General features: G+C 38.8%; 1 protein-coding gene across 2 annotated transcripts in view; it reads left to right on the top strand.

The window, feature by feature from the left end:
• znf469 (zinc finger protein 469) overlaps positions 1-22,063 on the top strand; it is a 314,352-nt gene that overhangs the window by 196,752 nt on the left and 95,537 nt on the right. For both annotated transcript variants that reach the window (XM_084397157.1, XM_084397159.1), the window contains exon 3: positions 11,616-11,698. The gene's annotated coding sequence lies outside the window, so the exon portion shown is untranslated. The remainder of the gene's footprint in view (positions 1-11,615; positions 11,699-22,063) is intronic.

Raw genomic sequence — 22,063 nt, forward strand, 5'->3', positions numbered from 1 at the left:
GAAGATGATCTGGTTCGATTTACATGAGAATCAGACAAATGGTCTTGAAGGAGTTAGAATTTTTTTTTCTGAAATTCTAAATGCAGGAAGAATTTTCATTATGGAAAATGACGTGGAATCGTCAATCAAATGCAATCGAATCATTTTCTGCCAAGGAATGTGTCTAGCCCTTACGGTTCAAAAGTTATTAGCTTAAACATGAGTGCAACTTTGGACAGTTGGTGGCGCTAGACAGATAGAGTTAGAGACTTCAAAATGGCTGTGGTTAATGTTCAGACTGTCCTCTATCTGTGTGCCAAATTTCACAACTTTTTACCATACGGTTCTATGGGCTGCCATAGACTTGAGCGGAAGAAGCAGCAGAACACTAACGTTTATAATAGATGCTCAACCACCTTCAGTGCTTGGATCTTAACTATATAAAACGAGTTGGTGTTTTGTTTTGTTCTTGTTTTGTTTGTCCGCATGAATGCCTAGAGGTTGCGAAACTGTTTTGTAATAATTAGACAAATGAGTAGGTGTGTTCAACTACTACTTAATAAATGTACTAAATAAACAACTAAATAAATTCTAATTACTGAATATGTTTTATATGACATTCTCTGATGACCCGAATAGTTGAAGACCTTCATAGGAAAAAAAAAACGTAACTTTTTCCAGTTAATCTGCCAAACCTCTTTAATAAATGATAGCATAAATAAGAGTCAACTTTAAGGAGAGCAAGTCAGTTCAAGCCAGTTGTGCAGATGTCAGACAGATAGGATGAGCAAGCCCTCCAGATCTTTTGCTGATAAATGAACATTAATAGTGTAACAGAAGTTCAATCCTACAACCTTTCAGTTAGCTGTTCAGATCCTGAACCACTATGAAACCCATCCACAGTCAATGTTTTTGTCCAAACTACTTAACCCCCCGGGATATTTCTTTTTCTTTTTTTTTTACTTCATTGGAATGGTAAGAAACTTGGTAAAGGTTTTGGTACTTGCTATGTGAACACACACACACACACAAATCATGGACATGATTCGAAAAGGTTAAATGGTCCTGTAAAAAATTGTCACACTTGTCCTCCTCACAGTAAAAAATGACCACATAGGAAATGAATGGGAGATGAATTTCATCATTGGTACTGTAGCCCAAACGAAATCTTACTGAAAGCTCATCAAACTCAAATTTGGAACACAATTTGTTAGATTTATGGCTTTGATTTTCTTGCAGTTTTAGAGTAAAATGTGATTTTGAAAATGTATATTTCATATAAAATTTAAAATAGTATTTTTGTGCATTTTTCGTAACAATACACGTAAAATTTTGTTACTTTTTGTAAGTTCACTTCTTTTTTTTTTTCACTTCAGCAATAATCTGCCAAGTGTCGTCTTTGAAAAGAGATCTGAAGTCTGTGCTCTAAAGCATTCAAGATTTACCACAGTTTAAGTTGGAAATTCAATTTTCAGGTCTATGCTCAAAAAGTGAATAAATGGATTATAAATACAGCGTAAATATATTTGAGTATAAATAAAATCCCCTAAAAATATGAAACATAAAACATGATCAAACTAAAAAAATAGTACATTCATGTCATTAAAAAAATCTGTCCTTTTTGACCGACACGCGAAGAGCCCCAGAGGGTAGTGTGAGTAAATCAGTAATTGTAACCCAGACCGCAGTGTGTACTACATTCTGTCACGCCTATGTGTTTTTATCATTAATGGTGTGAGTCAGACGGCACAAGGGACGTCGTGTGTGTTCAGTGACTGTCTTTACCCAGCGGAGTTGCTTCATTCACTCATTCATTCAAAAAAATGCTGCTCTTCTGACTTAGTTCCTGGCAATGAGGTTTAATTTTGCCCTTGTGCACATTTTTGGACAGACTGTCTGTTTGGCTCAAGATTAAGAAGCCGTTTTTTTAAACACAAAGTGTGTGAGAGCCTCCGGATCTGTGCTGTCCTTCAGAACACGTCCGGCTTTCTCACAGTCTTGAGGAGTTACATGAGAACGAAGTGTTTTGACAACAACAGGGAATCTGGGTCACAGAGATTTGAGTGACTAGTAGGCCAGTGCACAGAATCTTCCATTAAAAAAAGGTTTCTTTTCATTGTAAATCAGGATTTTTCATTTACGGAATACAGAATCTCTTGCAGTGAATTACACTTGATCTTCCTGCAATTGTCTTCATCTCAGATTTAAGAGGTGTTGCAGAACCTAGTGGAACACCTAGAGTAGCTGCGTCCAAAATCACACTAGATTTGAAGAACTCAGCTGTTAAAAAAGTAAGTTCTAGAAGTATGCAGGTGTGTAGTATGAATACAATCTGCCATATTGGCTTTGTGATGTGACCTACAATGTTAGACATACTTTTGTCAACAATTTTTTATGCATCTCAAAAATTAAGAAATGGAAAATGTCCTCTTTGTATTCCTATTGTTTCCATGTGGTTTTGAAACATCTTTATACCATTTTCAAGAAAAGTTTGTTTAATGGCTAAAAATGTCATGTGGTTAAACCCATCATGTAACATTTTTTTTGTGATCAAATTTTTATTTTAAAGAGACAATACATACAGGTATATACACGCCACAAAAATAGAGCATAAAATATATATTCACATACATACCTACCTATACATATGCATGTATACAGACACGTATGATTAACAACTAATATAAAAAAAAAAATACATAATTATAACCCCAGGTATAACCCACCCACCCCCTGGATCCAGATCTCCGAATCTAAGTTACATATTACAACCATCATGTAAAAATTAACAATATATTATACTTTCACCTTGAATACATATGATTGTACACATCTTTTTAACAATTAGACTAATTATTCATTAATTTATTCAAGTTTAAGGGAAGGCGCACCACATGACATTTTACAACCTGAACTAACCTCTTCTTGTGATGAAAATGTCACATTATCTGAAAGTGGAAGAGACTTATTGATCTTTTAAAAAAGGGAACATTGTGTCAGTGAACGAACCCAGAATTAGCATCACCCTGGTTCCCTTGAAAAAAAAAAAAAAAAAACACACACACAACAAATGCTTGATTGTTGCAGAAAATAAGCTTTGAGACCAACAACAGTTTATGATTCTTAAATGTTTTGTTCATCATGATAATCTTCAGGACGATTGGACTGGTAAAGAGTTAAAATGCTTACTTGTTTTTTGGGGTTTTGGCCTACAAAAACACGTGATCCTTGCAGAACTCTTATTGACCATTTTAAGACACATTTTTCTTGCCTTCTTGGCCATTTTGGCTTTATGTCTGTGGTTTTTGCAATGCATTCTGAATTTTCCTCCTGCTTGAAGGATACATTCAGTGATGCCATAGAATGAATGAAGCCAAAATGATGAAATGACTGGATTTTGCTCAGGAAGTTTCACAGAACAATGGTAAGTGTGGCCACACCTTTAGAAAGCAAGGTCATTTTGTTGCCTGCACTTTTGGAACAGGCTTCATGTCGAGAACGGGACTATTAACCTTAATCAGTATATTTAATAAAATATGCAAATGAGTAAGAAAATGAGGCATAGACATGCAGTCCATTCAATGGCCTGTATTGTTATCTACCTTGTTGTCCATCATTCAGCCCCCGCAACATTGCCAATTCGTTTTTCCAGTGAAAATTAGGGCCTTAAGACAGTACAAGCTATTGAATGGGCTGTACATCTATCCCTCAAAGCGTTGTTTTCATTTGCACATGAAAAACGACCCGAGATGCCTTTGTAGGCAGCTTGTTAATCAAAACCAGGTCCAAGATTATCATGTTGACCAATCTCAGGTTCCCCACTGAACCTGTCGTTCTTCATCTAGGGACCTTGGACCATGAATAAACAAAACGGTTTAGTGCAAACGTTTGAGTTCTTGGGACATGACCTTGGAAAAGGCCTCTGAAAGCTGAGGGGTTGAGCGGCTGACAGCGTGAGGGATAAAGCAGGTCTCTCAAAGTGACACGGCTGGATGATGGTGTTCAGAGGCACTGCAGTGAGTTAAGAGAGATGAAAGAAGTCAAAGCAATTCAGAGGGTATTTAAGACCCTTCTGGAATCCAACGAAATCCTCCGTCCTTTAAACAATAAGTGGAAACATTTTTCAGCCTTTATGCGTTCAGACTGGCACATATAAAAGCTGCGCTGATGGATGGACCTTAAGCGTGATCTGGAAAAGAATCAGCTTCGGACGTTTTTGATTTGGCGTATGATTGTCAGCCCACGTACAGGAGGAAATGTGTCCAAAACATGCAGATACTCACGACCCGTTCCAACTGTTTTCACTGGGTTTTGTTGAGAATTGCGTCATGCAACTTGAAAGATTCACCCTGTTGGTTCAAACAGAATTTCAGCAATTTGTTTTAACAGGAGCATGACATTTACCCTGTTTTCTTCTTGGGTTGATGTCACCAATCCAACTTTTTCCTTCCAATCACCTGGCTGCATTACGTAACGCCCACTTTTCCCAATCCATTGAATTCCCAAAGGATATTTTTTTTCTTGCTGAGTGAAACAAAATATTAGATGCGAGCGTTTATGAAAGTAAAATGGGTTGCAAACTGCAATATATGTTGATTTTTAAAAGCAAGTATAATTCATCAGTGTCACTTCCTGTAACCAACAGTTTACAAGCTGTATCCAAGTCGTACAATATGGAGTTATTCACCTGACCTTTCCGTTTCCAGACAGATGTTTATACGAGCGTAATCCATAATGGATCACTATTTGGAAAGCTGACCAACTATTAGTTTTTGTTCCAGTCATCTCTTACTGGATGTTCTGCACTTTTTTCCCAGTCTTTATCCAACCTCCCCTGACATACTGACACACAAAGTACCAAACGGGTGGAAAAAGTCTGTCGCTTGATAGCTCAATGTTCTCAGACAGTGAATCAGCAGAGATGTTTGAAGCCTTACTCATATCTGTAAACACTTGGAATGGGTCTGTAGATCCGCAGTTGCCTCATTTGATCTCTGCAGAATCATTATTGTACAGTGAGTAACATCAAACTACAGACTATGAGGGATTTCTCTACTGAGTTAGCATGGGGCGAGAAAGCATGGCTGTCCAGGTAGATTCGGTCTTTGTTTAACCGAACTGGGGCTCTGAGAGGATGGCAACAGTCAACTATTCTCAGTTTGTTTATGTCTGTGGCCGAAAAGGGATTCAGACATCTTTTATTCATCTGTTTCCCAGTCCTCTCATCTCCTTTCTCTTTTTTTGTTTGTTTCTGTCTCAAAAATGTAATTCTCTCTCTCTGTAATTCAGTCTTTTCTGTTTAAAACATGCTAGAGCCTCTTTAAAGAATTGGTTCAATCCATCAGTGCCTCTTTTGCTTTCAAAAAGGCACATTCACTGCTGGATGTTTTATTATATTCATGTATTTCATTTGACATTTATGATTCAATTTTCTCCCTAGGGTTGAGTGAATTTGCTATTTATAAAGTGTAAAACCTGTAAAGTCATGGTTTGGTCAAATAACAACCCCTATATATACTGTCACTTTGGAGTTAGTATGTTTAAACAAAAAAAAAAATGTTTTTAACAGAAATCTATTATGCTCACCAAGCCTCTATTTGTTTGATTAAAAATGCAGAAAAAAAAGAAGTAATAATTGTTTTCTATTTTAATACATTTTGAAATGTAATTTCTTTCTGCGATGCAATGCTGAATTTTCAGCATCATTACTCCAGTCTTCAGTGTCACATGATCAAAAGAAGTTCAAAAGAACTGCTTTTATTTATTTAAAGAAATCATTTTTAGCAATGTAAACTAAACTGTAAAAGCAATGTTACTAGTGGTAACACTTTATTTTAAGGTGACATAGTTACACGTTGCTAAATGTACTTACTCTAGTAATAACAGTAAATTATGTACAATTACAAGTAACTATCTAATAGGCTTGGCACGATAGTCGGTGTTACCGGTGTTACACGGTGTTCAGTCGCAACACCGGTTTCATTACTTGCCCACCGCAGCACCGCAAAAAAATCCGTATCCGTATTTTCTGTCACCAGTTGACTAGCGTTGTATGATCACGCTCAACCATTCAAGCGCGACAAAACAAGAGACCGCGCTGAAAGTCCTGCCTATTACACACACTTGCACACAAACGGAAAAGACGCGCGTCAGTATAGAGTTCTCTTTTCGGCCTTGAACAAAACATAACACACACAAATTATGCCAAAATGTCCGTTTTGTTGTTGCGTTTTTCATGAATAATAACGAATAATAACGAACCCACCATTCAAAACACTGTGGTTGAATCCGAAATCGCGGCCTAGTATACCCTCAAATCGGGCGTTATTGTTCTCAATCTCAAGCAGTGAAAAATAGAGGACACTGACAACGCGCTGAAATACAGGACCGAGCAGGTAATATTTAATATGAAACAAAGTCTCAACTTTCAAATTTGGTCAGTCAAACAAAAATAAAATAGGCCTACCGTTTTTTGGCTCTTTAATGTGTCGTGACAGATTGCCTCAGTTAAAGCCAAGTTCAAATCCACCGAAGTTAATCAATAACTCTTCTGACTGCTTTGTCGCACAAAAATGGTGGAATTTGATTGGTCAATCAAACTCAATACGAATGATGAATTGACGCCATGTAAAAAAAAAAAAATTACGTCACTCTAACACCCCCCACCCCCACGATGAAACCGGTAATACCGGTGTTGTCACAATTCGATTAACCGGTGGGAGAATATTATCACCGTCACATCTCTACTATCTAACCCTAACCGTAACTCTATTCTAATTACATGTAATTAATTTGTTACTCAGTGCTTATATAAGTACAATGTAACTATGTCACCTTAAAATAAAGTGGGTTACACTTTATTTTAAGGTGTGATTGTTACAGTGTAATTATATATTTAAGCACTGAGTAATATTAATTAACAACATTACTATAGGGTTAGGGTAGGATTAGGGTTTGGATGAGGGTTAGTTGCATGTAATTATGCATCATTTACAGTTTTTTTTTTTACTATGGTAAGTACATGTAACATATGTAACATGGACAGTGTAAAATAAAGTGTTACCATAAAGTGTAACAAGTGTTAAATTTCATACAGTTGATTGGTGAAGATCATGAGGCATGGCAACAACTCACTGTGTGATGAAGCCTATAGAATGCCATTAGAATGACCCTAAAATTCAAGATATCTGCCCCTGTATGAGATTTTGTCTCATATTTATATCATATATCTATATTTTAGACACAATATTGTCTTTTTTTGCTAAATTTTCCCAACGAAAAGATTACCTGTAAACCCAGAGCAGAATTGTTGTGCGTCTCAGAGCAACACTCAGTGGTGTTTCATTACTTACCGAATCTGTGTTTTGAGTGAATCAATCGGATTAACCAATGATTCAAGGGCCCATTCATAAAGAGAGCCATTTACTTAGTTCCTGAACGAATCAGCCATTTGAACGAATCGAATCAATGAATGACTCAATGACTTAGGCTACTTATTTAGACAGTTACCACCCCCTACTGACAGTTTTAGTTTCTTATTTAGAGTATCATTTCAGTAAAAATATAATTTCATATTTTGGGGAAAGTTTGCCCCAAAAAATGCATTCTGTTTATTTACATTTACTCACCCTGGTGTCATTTCAAACCTGTGTGACTTTCTTTCTTTTGCGGAACTGGTCTGTAAATATATCTAAATACCAATTCAGAAAAAACATGGCTTTTGTAGCAATTTTATGTGTGACGAATTCCATGTTGAATCAAATAAAATATTTCATTCTAAAGCTACTTTTTGTAATGTCTATTTGACGCTTTCATTTAACACAATAATGACTTTAAATTATCTTTTGGGGGTCATTTCCAGCCAAATTTGATGTACGATTAATTTGCTATTTATTTATTTATTAATTGGCGGCACATGTAATAATTAGATTACAGCTTTTAATCTCTTGACAGCCGTAATATGTATATGCATTAAATTGACCGTAATATAAATGTCAGGACCTGACAAATATGTTGATTCTTCTCGTCCCAGTGATTGTTGGCCGAAACTGAGCTGTTTATCTGTGGATAAACATATAGATTTTGTGTGGAACCATTAGACCTTCACTGTGTAACAACTCTGCTGAACACAAGAGCTTTGTGTTTACTTTCACATGTCTCCTGCCTCGGCCTTTCCATTCAGACTGAATAGGAGGAGGCTGTTTGATGCTGACTCAACACACAAGTAGAAACACAACAATGCATATGAATGTTCCTTAATGGAAAGGCACAAGTTAGTGTGTTTTATTGAGTGTGTTTTATCTTTTTCTACACCCCATGGGTGTCATTGTGTTGTGTGGTGGACTCATGGATACTAATTAGTTTGTATACATGATATCTAACATGGTTTTTAACCCGCCGTCCATGAATGAAGCCTATGTGCCACTATCAGTTTGTTAAAAATTGGAAAAAAAACCCAGAACAAGAAAACCGAGCTGAAACATTGAGATTACAAAATAATTCTGGGAATTCTCATGCTTCCACACACAGTATTGCGCATGATCTGTGTTTGTGGGAATTACTCTGGGAATGACTCATCAGTGAGTCATGGCAGTTAGAGGGGGGTGGGGGGTGGGGGGGATCCAGACAGCATGACACACGTGTTCCTTCAGTCAGTGGAGTACCACAAGGTTATATATCAGGACCAATCAATTTCAGTTGTATGTTTTTTATTAAGCTGAGTTTATCTAACCGCATCTGTGAGGCTTGAATTGCCTGCAGAAAGCGTTGAGAGATGCATGGTGTTCATTTTTGGCAGGAAAGCACTGAATGAATGATTCAAATCATTCATGTCTGAAAACCTGTAACCTGTTTGCACACTTTTGTTTGAAGCGGTTGTTTCAGTCCAAGCAATTGTCTAGTCATCTTAGCTGGATAATTTGATTCAGATTGTTCCCAACATTGAAAAAACATGCCCCTTGATCTTCTGTTCTTTTTTTTTCTGCAAAAGAGTAATGTACCACACGTCCATGACTAATAGATGTTTCAATATGTTTGTTTTCTGCCCTATTTTAGGACAGGAATTCCCAACCAGCAGTTTGTGATGAAACTGTCTGTCTATTTACTTATCTAGCCTTATCTCAATCTGTCTGGCTGTTCTTCTGTCTGTTTTATCCATCCATCCATCCATCCATCCATCCATCCATCCATCCATCCATCCATCCATCCATCCATCCATCCATCCATCCATCCATCCATCCATCCATCCATCCATCCATCCATCCATCCATCCATCCATCCATCCATCCATCCATCCATCCATCCATCCATCCATCCATCCATCCATCCATCTGTTTCAGTTTCTGTTCTTTTCCTTAAAAAAAAAAAAAAAACATACAGGTAAACAAAAACAGACAGACACTCTCTATTGGTCTACAATATCTCTGTCTGTTCCTCTCCTGTACTTTTGCTGGTCTGTCTCTGTCTTTCTTTCCGTCCATCTGTCAGTCTATCGATCTTTCTGTTCCTCTTTTCTGTCTTTTTGCCTGTCTGTCCTTTTATCTGTCTCACTTGTCACTCCATCTCTCTCCATCATGCATACATCAGATCTGTGCACGTTTGCACCACATGTGGTTTACGTCATATGAACCTGCTTGGGTCTTTCTGCAGACTATGTGGATTACAGCACGAAACAGAAGTATTGTGTCTCATTTTTGATCTCAGAGCTCTTTGATTTCGAGGGGATTACAGCACAAGTGAAGCAGACCTCCACTGTGAAGTTTTGCCCTCTTGGATTGCCAGGTTAGGTATAATTAATCTCTAGGGCAACTGTCGTCCCAGTCTCGCGTCTGTAGGAATGACAGTGCCTCACATGAACCTCTGGTCTCATAAATTCCTTCCGGGAGGCGTAAGAGAGCTTGCGTTCAGAGCCTTAATGCCAATGCAGAATAAACAGTAAACATCGTAAAAGAAAGAATAAAGCAATAAAACCACACAATTGAATGGAAACTTTGTAAAAACTTGCACTCTTTTGTGGTATTTTCAAAAAGTGTAAAAGTGTTTTCTATTGTTGCTCAAAAGCCTTTGAATTGGGAGTTCTTTGAAATTTAGATATGAGATCACATATATGAATCATATTATTTGCAGTTGTTTGTTCACTTTTTGTGCATATATAGACACTATCTATCTATATATATATACATAGACAGACACACACACACATTATACTATACTGTATATGTATATATATATTATTTTGTATATATGTGTGAAATAAAATAATTAATACAATTTTAAATATAATTAAATAGCCAGAATATATAATATATGTATTGTAAAATACAATTTAGCCAGAATTGCAAGAATGTTGTGTGCTAAAAAACATATAATTTACTTTGCCAGACAGTGTGACTGTGTGACGGCACATGTACGCTTCGCTTCGTCTTTACACAACTGTTCTCTCCAACCACAGCAATGAAGGTATAATGTAGGCCTCACACTCCCTTCCTCCCCTGTCAGATGTACATTTTGTTTTCTCCTTTTTGACTATGGGTCGCCGTAAGAAAGACAACAATCCTGTGAAATGACAAGGTGACATTGATTTCCAATTACATGCCTGTCAATCAAAACCCGAAGACGTACTGATAAAAGAAACCGGTATGGATTGACGGCAGACGTAATCACATCATCTGTATATACATATTTTAAATCAAGTTCTTGAATGTGTCTGCCCATGACGGATGTCACAAGTATGTTTAACCACTTCTCATGCTCAGAGACAGACGTAGAGGAATTGGCTGACCCCAAGCCTGCCTGACCCAAAGTGTTATAATTTTAGACTCGAGCCTCTCACATGGTCTGGAACAAGGACGGCGTTTGGAAATAAACTTGGAATTTAGCTTAATTGTAGTTTACAGATTTAGGAGGGGCCAAGTGTTCAACTTCATTTTCCTGCATAAATAGAGTGTGAGTATAGGCCAGAGACATGGGGTTTGGAAGCCACAAAGGGACTTTGAAAAACTTCAGAGCCAGAAAGGACATTCTGACTTCTACTGTTTCAAAACATTATGGCGTAAAAGACAAACATTGGCTTCATAATGCATAACTTACGGTCTAAAATTATACTTTAATTAATGAATGAGGTAGAAACATTATTGTCTTTCGTAATCTACAACAGCTTGTACATAAAGGAAATATTAAATGGGTAAACACCGTTTAAGCAGTCACCGTCAAACTAATATAAACTTTAAAACGCTAGGTTACAGCTATGAGTAAAATGTTAATATTGTCCAGGTGCATCTAGAAATAGCTTCCGTAAATCTTTGTTTATAGTCTCATAAAGGTTGATTCAAGTCACATTTATTTATATAGCGCTTTATACGTTGCATTTCCAATGCAACGACTTAAGCATTTATATTACATTGCAATGAGCTTCATTTTCAGCCCCTGAGTGGAAAATGATACCGTATCCGTACCGGCTTGGCCAGTGTGGCCCAATGGTGGCGCCTATAGAGCATTTGATCTGTAAATGCAAACAAGGATTTACAGATCAGAGTTGTAATCTTTTCCATTTTTGGCAATCTGTCTCATTGCTGTTATAATGTCCGAGTGATTAATGGAAGAAAACATTAATTTAGTTCTTTTTGTGTGTGTTTAAGGAGACACTCATGTTCCTTTTCATTCGGATCTGGCCTGCAGATCGCAACGGACTGGACATCTGGAGAGCCGGCAGGATTCCCAGGTGGGCCGATCCATCTGTCTGGCATTGGTCTGATAAATAAAGATTATGTGTTTTACATTTATTTACATATTTTGTTCCGGCCATGGCAAGTTCAAAGGATCTCATTTTATGATGCAGACTGCAGCCACTGTAGGAATTAACCCTTCAAGCTGCTGCCATGAAATGTCCTGCATGTAGCTCAATATAATGGACATTGGTGGAGGTTTTTTTTTTGGCTTCAGGAGGAATTTAGCAGTGTGAAGAACTAGGTGTGCCACTTAAAAGTATAATTAAGGAATAAATAACCAATTTAACCTTTACCCTAAAAAAATTAAATAGGTTTAGTTCAATGTAACAGTAAAATAATAGCGACAAATTAATAGACATTTAAAACTGCTAAAAGTTAAATGTAACCAAACACATTGTTTTTTTAATTGACAAATCCATATGAAAGAAACCCTATCCGAAGTGGCATATCAAATATCCACTTTTTTAATTTATTTTTTATTGTAGAACAATATTTAGGGTTCAGTTTAAAGTTGTCATCGTTGTTTCGCTTGTATTTTTCATGCTAAAGAGTTTAATTTGGGTTGATTAAGCCTTAAATAGGCGACCTTTTTTCCCCCCCTTTAAAAGCCTTGGGGTAAAAAATGTTCCGTAGTTCTTAATAAAGAGTAGTTGAGAGATACTGTGAACACACCCTCGTAAGTTCATCAAAGAGCAAGGCCAAAGGTTAATCTGAAATGCACGACTAACAGAGACTCTGCTGACAGACCGACGGCGACAGTCAGTGACAGGACTGTTATTACTGTATTATTACAGCATTATTACTATGTATTAACATCACACATCACTGTCTGCAAAAATGACCTTTTTGTTGTGTAATTGAATGTTTGTAGATCTTAATCAGACATACGTCTGAAATCATGTGGAATCAAATAATTGCATTCACGTCTTCACGCTCCTAAAGCACAATCTGTCTCCCACATGTCAGATATGTTAAGTTATCTGCTGCGATCCATCTTCTCTTCAAAGTGAAGCTTTGTGTTTGAGGAATGCACTGGCTGAAGTGAAAAATGTCTATTAATAAGCCGTGCCCTGTTGGGGACCCTGTTTCAGCAAAAAATATGTCATGTCTAGTTAGGGTGTCGCTGACTTGTCTGTGAGAAAACAGGCTTCAAAGCAGGACATCAGCATCAAACTTACGAAAACAGGCTTTCTGCTAGGCACATCATTCACGCACTCTTGTGGCTTGGGAAGAAAATAAAATGTGTGCTGTTTTTGAGGGGAGGTGAAGAGGCTTGAGAGAGCATGTATAGTCTTGTTGACAATCTGAGAAATCTTTAAATGAGGGTTAGACGTTAAATTATTAGAACTTCAAGGGCAGAGATTTGTGCTGGTATGGGATTTGAGAGAAGTCTTCAGGTGAATTCACTTAAAATGGCGCCATGATCGTCAACACTTATTTGCGTGTGCTGTTTTTCTTTTTTTTGGTGTCAATGACTATATATGATGCGGAAAAAGGTTTTGCGCTTTTCGGCTGGCGGTTGAATTTATATAGGCTTTAAAGCACCTCAGACTCTTTTCTAAATTGATTCTCACTTTGTCCTTTATGCCTAAGTGGTTGATAGACATACAACCATGTTCGAGTTACAGAACTTTAACCTTCATCATTCCAGTCTTGTATAAACAGCCTCATAGGCGTTTATTTGCATTTGTGACAACCACCTGGAGGCCTGTATTCTGATCCGCTGTAGTTATTGACTCCTCCATTATATATGCTGTCTTGAGGTTTAATCTAGTCATGCAGTACATGAGGGAAACCCCACCACTCAATGTCATGCTGAGTGAGATATTTGTCTTTCACCTCTTAAAATCCCTCCCCTCCTCCCCTTCTTAAGGGTTATTGACAGGTCTAGAAGGCTTCAGGGTGAGTGGAGGGGCATATAGGGGGCGGGACCCTAGTATTGAGTGACAGCCTACAGTTATTGCATCCACTGACAGATAGATCGTGTCATTAGTTCTCTATGGAAGGAGGTGCTTTTTTGCAGCACTTGAAACATGACTCTGTATTATTCCGCAGGAAGAATGTCAGCGGAAAACTCATATACTTCAGACATGCTGTTTAATGCAGGTATTCATGCAGAACTAAAAGGTCTGATATTAGATCAGTGGAATAACTGACAGTGACCTGATTGTGTCTGTCACTGCAGCTAGTATGTATTATTCAGGTTTGACGGATTCTCTCAGTAAGAGATTTAGGCCTATCTGGTTTCAGTTAGTTTACCTAATGTACGTATATTTACATGATAAGCTAAGAGTGGACACGCTCTATATTGAGTAAAGTCAGCGCTAAAGGGTGTTTTTATTAGCACAGAGTAGTGTCATGCATTGAGACTTTGACTAGCAGAATCAAGTCTGGTCCAAAAAAAGAACCACCCATTAAACAGGAAAAGATTGTTTTACTGAAGTTTTTTGTTGTTGGTTTAATTCAAGGGTGGCTTTTTCTGAAATATTGTTGACCAAATTAACTGCTAAGGAGGAAAAAAATCGGGTTGGTAAGATTTTTTGGGAAACTTTATTTGGTAACGCTTCATTTTAAGGTGACATAAGCCACGTTTCCATTACCCTTCAAATTACGCGAATTGAAATTTCGAATTGGAAATACGGCAAATGGAAACATGTAAATTTAGCAAAAACTCCCATATATCAAAAAAAAGTTTTTAACACTCACATGAGGTGGGGGGTTTCAGGCAATTAGAAAAAGGAATATTTCGCAAAACTGCAATGGAAACAGTTTTTGCACATTTTACAGGTCACCTGATAACCTGATGACCAGTTCTTCATTAAAGGGTTAGTTCACCCAAAAATTTAAATTCTGTCAGTAATTACTCAACCTCATGTTGTTCCAACCCCTTAAGACTTTCGCTCATCTTCGGAACACAAATTAAGATATTTTTGATGAAATCTGAGAGCTGGCTCACTCCTTGATAGGCTGCTAGGTAATTTGCATCTGACAGCCCAGAAAAGTCAGTAAAGACATTGTTAAAATAGTCAAAGTGACTACAGTGGCTCAACCTTAAGTTTATCAAGCGACGAGAATACTTTTTGCGTGCAAAACCCCCCCAAAAATAACGACTTTATTCAACTATTCATTTTCTTTTGTGTGGGCCTCAGACGTGAGTTCATAAAAGCGCCACGATGCATGCGTGAGAACTGAGAAGATTTTAGGCCCGATTTTCGCTCGCCGACAGGTTTTGGGAGATCACCGACAAATGCCTGAAATCACAGGCAAATCAGTGCTCGTTCACGCGAGTGACAATCACACAGTGTGAATGATCAAAGATGAGATCTGAGAGAATCCACAAAATCCTGCTGTGTGAATGTGTTCTGACTGAAAACTACATCGCCGATGACCTACAGCCAATGAGATAGCAAAAGACAGGACAGCGGGATGTTCGGGGAAGAGTTATAGACCACAATATCAGTATTTCAATAGATATATTTACAATTATATCAAACAGAAACAAAGCACAAACATTTGCTTGACCAGCAGCAACAGTAGCACATTGCAAAATTATTTATTTACCCCCAACTCTCTTTGCAGATCCTTGCTCTCTGTGTCTCCCCAACCATTTCCTCCTGCATAAGCTGTTTTTCTTTTTCTCCTTTTCGCTGCATATCAGCGCAGACAATTTGGATCGCAATCTTCTTTAAGGCTATAATTTTTAGTAACAATTTCAGTCTCACGCGAGAACTCCGGTCTCACACACGCTTGATCTTGCGTTATTTCCTTATGACTTCTCGCGTGTGTTTGGTTGTGAAATATAGTTTGCGATTCTTTCTTTTGTTAAGTCATGCAATGTGAAAACCCCTGTCGCCGATCCATCGTGCAGTGTGAACACAGCAGCAACTGAATGTTACCCCAGATAGTCACGCAGTGTGAAAAGAACAGTGACCCGACTACTTTGAAAATCGTGCAGTGTGAACTCGGCATTAGTGTCACGATCCCTGTGCTGTGTCTTGTGTTCTGTAAGGACTTTTATGTTGAAGTGAATTCTCCGTTACCTTTGTTTCTGTGTTCACCTTCTTGTGTTTGGCTCCTGTTTTGCCTTGTACCTTGTTTGTCACTATAGTTACCCTCATTAGTTCCCATGACAACAAATCACCCACATCTGTCCCTCATCAGCTCCTTGTTAACCTGTCTATTTAAACATCTGTGCTTCAGATTGTTGTTTTTTGTCGGTCGTTGCTCCTTGTATGTGTGTTCCTGTAGTTGCTCCCCTGCCTTCTCTTTGTGGATTATACTCTTGTTCTTGGATTATTCTGCTAATAAACTTGTGCTTGCATCTGGATTCTCTCTCTCTCTCTGCCTCGTCCCTGCTTACACGTTACAGAACAACTGACCAAAAATTTAGCACACAAGCACAAATTAAGCGTCTCCGTCAAGGAGACCGACCAAATGAGGACTTTGTGGAGCTGGCTCACTTGACGGCTGGAGACTCTGGCGTGGCGGTCTTGACTGCTGGAGACTCTGGCTTGGCGGCCATGACGACTGGAGACTCTGGCGTGGCATCCATGACTCCAACCGTCATGGCAGCCACGCCAGAGTCTCCAGCCGTCATGGCCGCCACGCCAGACTCTCCAGCCATCATGGCCGCCTCACCAGACTCTCCAGCCGTCATGGAAGCCACATCAGAGTCTCCAGCCGTCATGGATGCCACTCCAGAGTCTCCAGCCGTCATGGATGCCACTCCAGAGTCTCCAGCCGTCATGGATGCCACTCCAGAGTCTCCAGCCGTCATGGATGCCACTCCAGAGTCTCCAGCCGTCAGGGATGCCACGCCAGAGTCTCCAGCCGTCATGGATGCCACTCCAGACTCTCCAGCCGTCATGGCCGCCTCGCCAGACTCTCCAGCCGTCATGGTCGCCTCACCAGACTCTCCATCCGTCATGGAAGCCACATCAGAGTCTCCAGCCGTCATGGATGCCACTCCAGAGTCTCCAGCCATCATGGATGCCACGCCAGACTCTCCAGCCGTCATGGATGCCACTCCAGACTCTCCAGCCGTCATGGCCGCCACGCCAGAGTCTCCAGCCGTCATGGCGGCCTCGCCAGACTCTCCAGCCGTCATGGATGCCACATCAGAGTCTCCAGCCTTCATGGATGCCACTCCAGAGTCTCCAGCCGTCATGGATGCCACTCCAGAGTCTCCAGCCGTCATGGATGCCACGCCAGAGTCTCCAGCCGTCATGGATGCCACTCCAGAGTCTCCAGCCGTCATGGATGCCACGCCAGAGTCTCCAGCCGTCATGGATGCCACTCCAGAGTCTCCAGCCGTCATGGATGCCACTCCAGAGTCTCCAGCCGTCATGGATGCCACGGCAGAGTCTCCAGCTGTCATGGATGCAATGCCAGTTTTTACGGCTGTTATGAACGTTGTATTTGAAGATACCAAGGGGATTCCTAGGCATTGGAGACAGGCTTCCTGTTTGGCGGATACACTGCTGATGTCGGTGCAATCACGGTGCGATGTCACGGTTCCTGTGCTGTGTCTTGTGTTCTATAAGGAATTTTATGTTGAAGTGTATTCTCAGTTCCTATTGTTTCTGTGTTCACTTCCTGTGTTTGGCTCCTGTTTTGCCTTTTACCTATTTTGTCGCTATAGTTACCCTCATTAGTTCCCATGACAACAAATCACCCACACCTGTCCCTCATCAGCCCCTTGTTTCCCAAAACATAAAAAATTACAATTTAGTTACTTATTTGTCAAAATGTCTAAAGTGCAAATATCAAAACATTGAAATATAAAATGTATAAGTCTATCCATACATTTTTAGGTTGCTTTATGTTATTCCTAAAATTTTCATTTGAGCAATGTAACAAAGTTAAAGACTCGAGAAACGAGAAACGTTCAACGCAACTTTATTCACACAAACCAAACGTAAACAATAAAATGAACGTAAAGCAGCAGCCCCTTACTGAAGACTGCCGCATAAGCTAAAACAAAACCACAACATAAAGTCGAGGCCTGGTCCTCTCTCATCTTCAACTGTCGTCACTCCTCCTTTTATCCTTCCGGAGCTCCTCTGTGGGACTCGGTGTGTCACATAGGGCTGTTCGATTCCGGATTTTTTGGAATCGATTCCGATTCCAACTCCTGTTTCTGGAATCGAAAGAATCGATTCCTCACTGTTATTTTCGTTATTTATTTATTTTTTATACCAACACCGTGTCTAACATTGTCGCGTCTTACCGTGCCACACAGCGAGAAACTCTCTACACTGGGCGTGACAAAGCACGTTGCAAATCCATTTGTCATTCCTATTAGACGTATTGCGAGTGCTGCTTTGTCATAAATAGAACGAGGCATTTACTTCAGGGATTTGTCACGTCGTGCTTCCTGCGTCAGGTGTAGACAGTAGACACAGTGTAAAGACTAGGAATATGTGTTCACCATATACAAATATGCGGTAGATTCTATTTTACATACCTACACACACACACACACACACACATATACATACACTTATGTATGTGGATAGATAGATTTTTATTTATTTGTGGTACATATATTTCATCCAGTATCGTAAAACTATAGCTAAAATTCCTGTTAAATTCTAAAAGCATTTTGTTCAGGAACAGACTCATGCACACTTTACACATACAAACTTTTTAGGCCTTTAGTTTACACATGTAAACTTTTTTTACACGCACCCCTGCAAACTAACACCGTTTTTACGGCGACACAAATAAAGCACGAAAAGAGCTCTTTTCTGTCTGTGTCATATGTAAGTCACTGCCCACTATAATGTTCGCACCGTCTATGGTTCGCACCCCTATAAGCACTGTTGTTACCCACAGTAACCATTCCTCCAGCTCACGCTGCGAATGCAATAAATGTAGATCGCGTGCCCACTATGAAGTGTGCACCACTACACAAAAGCACTGTTCCCACAGTTTCAAGTTTTCGTAAAAAAAGTTAAATACCTTGGAGGCATTCTTCTTCGCGTGAGTGTGATTGATTGTTGTTGTCGATTGATTTAATAAATCAGATTTATTCTTCTTGTCCTAAACTACAATGAGTAAGATCAAACCCCGCCCAGCAACCGATTCTAAAGATTTCATTGGGTCAGTCATTGCGCTGATTGCCTACACAATGCTGAAATAATCATCCTACCCTAAACCATACTCTGTGTCACGACTGGATCCATTTATTTAGTCTGAACTTTATTTCTTTACAGGTGACGTGATTGTGTTGACAAATGAAATCGGCTACAGGCCGCGCGCGGTTTGTGGTGCTAGAGTGCCAGTAAAATGTATTTAGTCCTTGTGGATAGTTTTACTTTTATAGTATTACATCATGAACTGGCACCACAACATTTCTGCTTCTACTCATCAGCATGTTCTAACACTGTTTTCCTCAAAGATGGAATTGAAGTCTTCAACTCAATTGAAGTAGTTGAAGACACATTGAATGCCTCAAAGGATAGTCATATCTTTCATATATAAAGTTTCTCATTAAAAAGGTGAGAAATGGTAGAGCAATTGTGATTCTGGACAGAACTGGCTGTCTACCACACCTCCGGACACTGTCCTTGTGAGAAGAGCTGTGATACCGTAGTAAAAGTGGCTTAAAATAGTTCAATTTTGTTTTATTATGGCTTTGCCGTGTCAGTGACTCATACATTTAATAAATCTACCTGGAATGGAAGAAGGTGACGACGATAGCTTTTGTTGAAAAGACATCAGTTGCAAGCCAGTACTTGTACGCTAAATTTTATTGTGTTTTTATTTTTGTCAGCAACCTGTCACCAACACAACATGAAGCAACACTCACAAAATCTAAATTGAATGTAAATTTGGCCTTTTGTCCGTTACAAGCAACATTTTGCTAGTCACTTTGTTATTATTTTTTGTTGTTTGACTTGGTAATTTCATCCACAGGGAAATCTCACTGGTCCAAAATTCTTCTCCACATATCCATATTTTTTATTATATGATATGATATTAATTATATTGCAGGTTGACTTTTTTTTTTTCTTACTTTGGGTTCATTTAATTTACTTCAGTGTTATTGTAGTATCATTAAGATAATATAGTTTTTTATTATTATTTTGAAATAGATTTTGGTTTTAAATGTTTCATTTCAAAGTTTTAGTAATTTGGCTGTTTTTGTCATTATTAGTTTTAGATTTTTAAAAATGGATATATAGTTTTTATTCATTTTGAAGCTGAAATAAAATAAGTTTTCTTACAATAGGTTTTAATTCAAGTAATTCTTTAACTTTTTAGTTATTTTTAGGCCAACTTCTCAGTTAAATACATCATACTTCCATGCTGTAACAATAAAATGTAAAAAAAAAAAAAAGCACCAGTACACCAACCTATGACATGGTAATACAGCACTGATAGGATGTTGAAATAAAGACAAAATCATACATTGATGGATATGAATATAAAGAAAGGAGAGCATGATGGAACTTGTTTGGCCTCTTCTGCTAATGTGCTAGTGTCCAGCTTGTGGGCAGACGCTCTTATTTAAAACATGTGGGCCTCGGTAAAAAAACCCAAAGCTTCTCTCTCGTCTTTGATCACTTAACTCCCCTTCTCTCTCGGCGAGTCCTTGAAAAAAGCAGCCGCGGCAGATATTGTTGGACGTCATCCAGGGCTGATGAAACATACCTTGGTAATCCTCAGCACCTAAGCTCACAGTGTGTCGTGCCGGAGCGCAAACGTGACAGACACTCAGTTACCGCTGCAGATATGTCAGGAATGACTACATATGCTCACAGGCTGATGTGTAGTGTCTGCATGTCTGCTGCAGGAGGTGTTGCCGAAGTTTGCTAAGGATAATTTTATTTAGCAAAAGTATCTCACATTCACTGATGCGTCCAGGTGATATGAAGAGTGTACAAAGAAGCATATCTTTGGCAACAGTGTGAAAGTGAATAGCACACAACAGGCACAATAGTGGTATAAAAATAGATATTTATCGGTTCAATGTGACTAAACATGCGTCATCGTTTTCACAGCCCAGACTATAACGCGAAAGCAGAGTTTTAAAATTGATCCACTTGGGAAAGTGTTTTCAAAAGGCTCAGTTTTTGCAGGATAAAAACGCCGTCTCAGAGTGCGTCACAGAAGGCCAAAGCGGAGAGAAAAATATGCGTTTTCAAACGAAACCGTATTAATGTGGTCCCCTTAAGTCCCTCAGTTTGATCAGTTCTTTATTCTGTACTGTTCGTGTCTTGCACGCCGTTTCGTTTTGTTTCTCTCCTGTGGAATTAGTTTGTTTTATTAAATAATTCTATTGCTATTTGATCCTTTTGGCATCTTCATCATTGAACTTAAACGTGACTGTATGAACATTTTGAGGGATTTAAGTTGAAGCAGTTTAGGTTTCAACATTCCATCTTGAGTCAAAGACGCAAGCCTCTCAATTGCCAAATGTAGAGGTCAGGGATAGATTTAAGTTCAATCAAATGGGAATAATAAAAAAAAATGTCTTATTATTTTAGTTCAATGTGATTAATTACAGAATGAAACATAAAACATATTATGTATTCAAATACCTTTCATTGCTTACAATTGTGTGTACTTTTGGATGATAATTTTGGTACTGTGTTGGGTCACCACCCAAAATCTGTTTAAACGCGTGCGTTTGTTTGTTTATAATTATGAAAGGCATTTATAGAGGTGATGATTTAGAGTCATGTGGCTGCTCTTGTATGTTCAGTGTGTTTGCGCTCATGCTCATGTATATGTGCTGTTGTTGTCCATCACAGTGGGAAGAGCTTGGCCAGTCCTCCTTGTTTGGGATAATTGCATGTTTCTGTGGTCTGTGGTCCATTCTCTGTCTCTATGTGGCCAGGGTATCTATGTGGCAGGATCCACATTTAGGAGCACTGTCTCCACTGTCCAAATCTGTCCCACTCCTTCGCTATTCCTATAGAATTGCTTGCACTTTACCAATATAATACCCAAAATCAAAATTCTAGTTTCGTGTGCAGTAGGTTTCTTGGGGTCTTCGATGTCTATTAGAGCTGGACAATATATTCCAAAGTTGGTTAATTCATGAATTATTTAATTTACTGAAGGGGGGGTTAACAGAAATAATAAATCAGCTGCTGCGGTCGGTGTGTGTGTGTTTCAGGAGTTGAGCTGTGTGATGAATGAATCATCTGATCACTGAAAGGGACCAGATCAAGTGATTTATGCAGGAGAGTGTGAAAAAGTGAAGCCAAGGCGTCGTAGTGTCTTTTCAAAAGAATAGCAATGAACAAACGTTCTGAATTATTTATTGTGCTGTTTTTTTTTTTTTTTTTTTTAGAATCTGAATCGTTTATCTGACATTTTGGACTGTACAGTTAACCTGTCAGCAT

Source organism: Rutilus rutilus, assembly GCF_951802725.1.
Source record: "Rutilus rutilus genome assembly, chromosome: 23".
NCBI classification, from domain to species: domain Eukaryota; kingdom Metazoa; phylum Chordata; class Actinopteri; order Cypriniformes; family Leuciscidae; genus Rutilus; species Rutilus rutilus.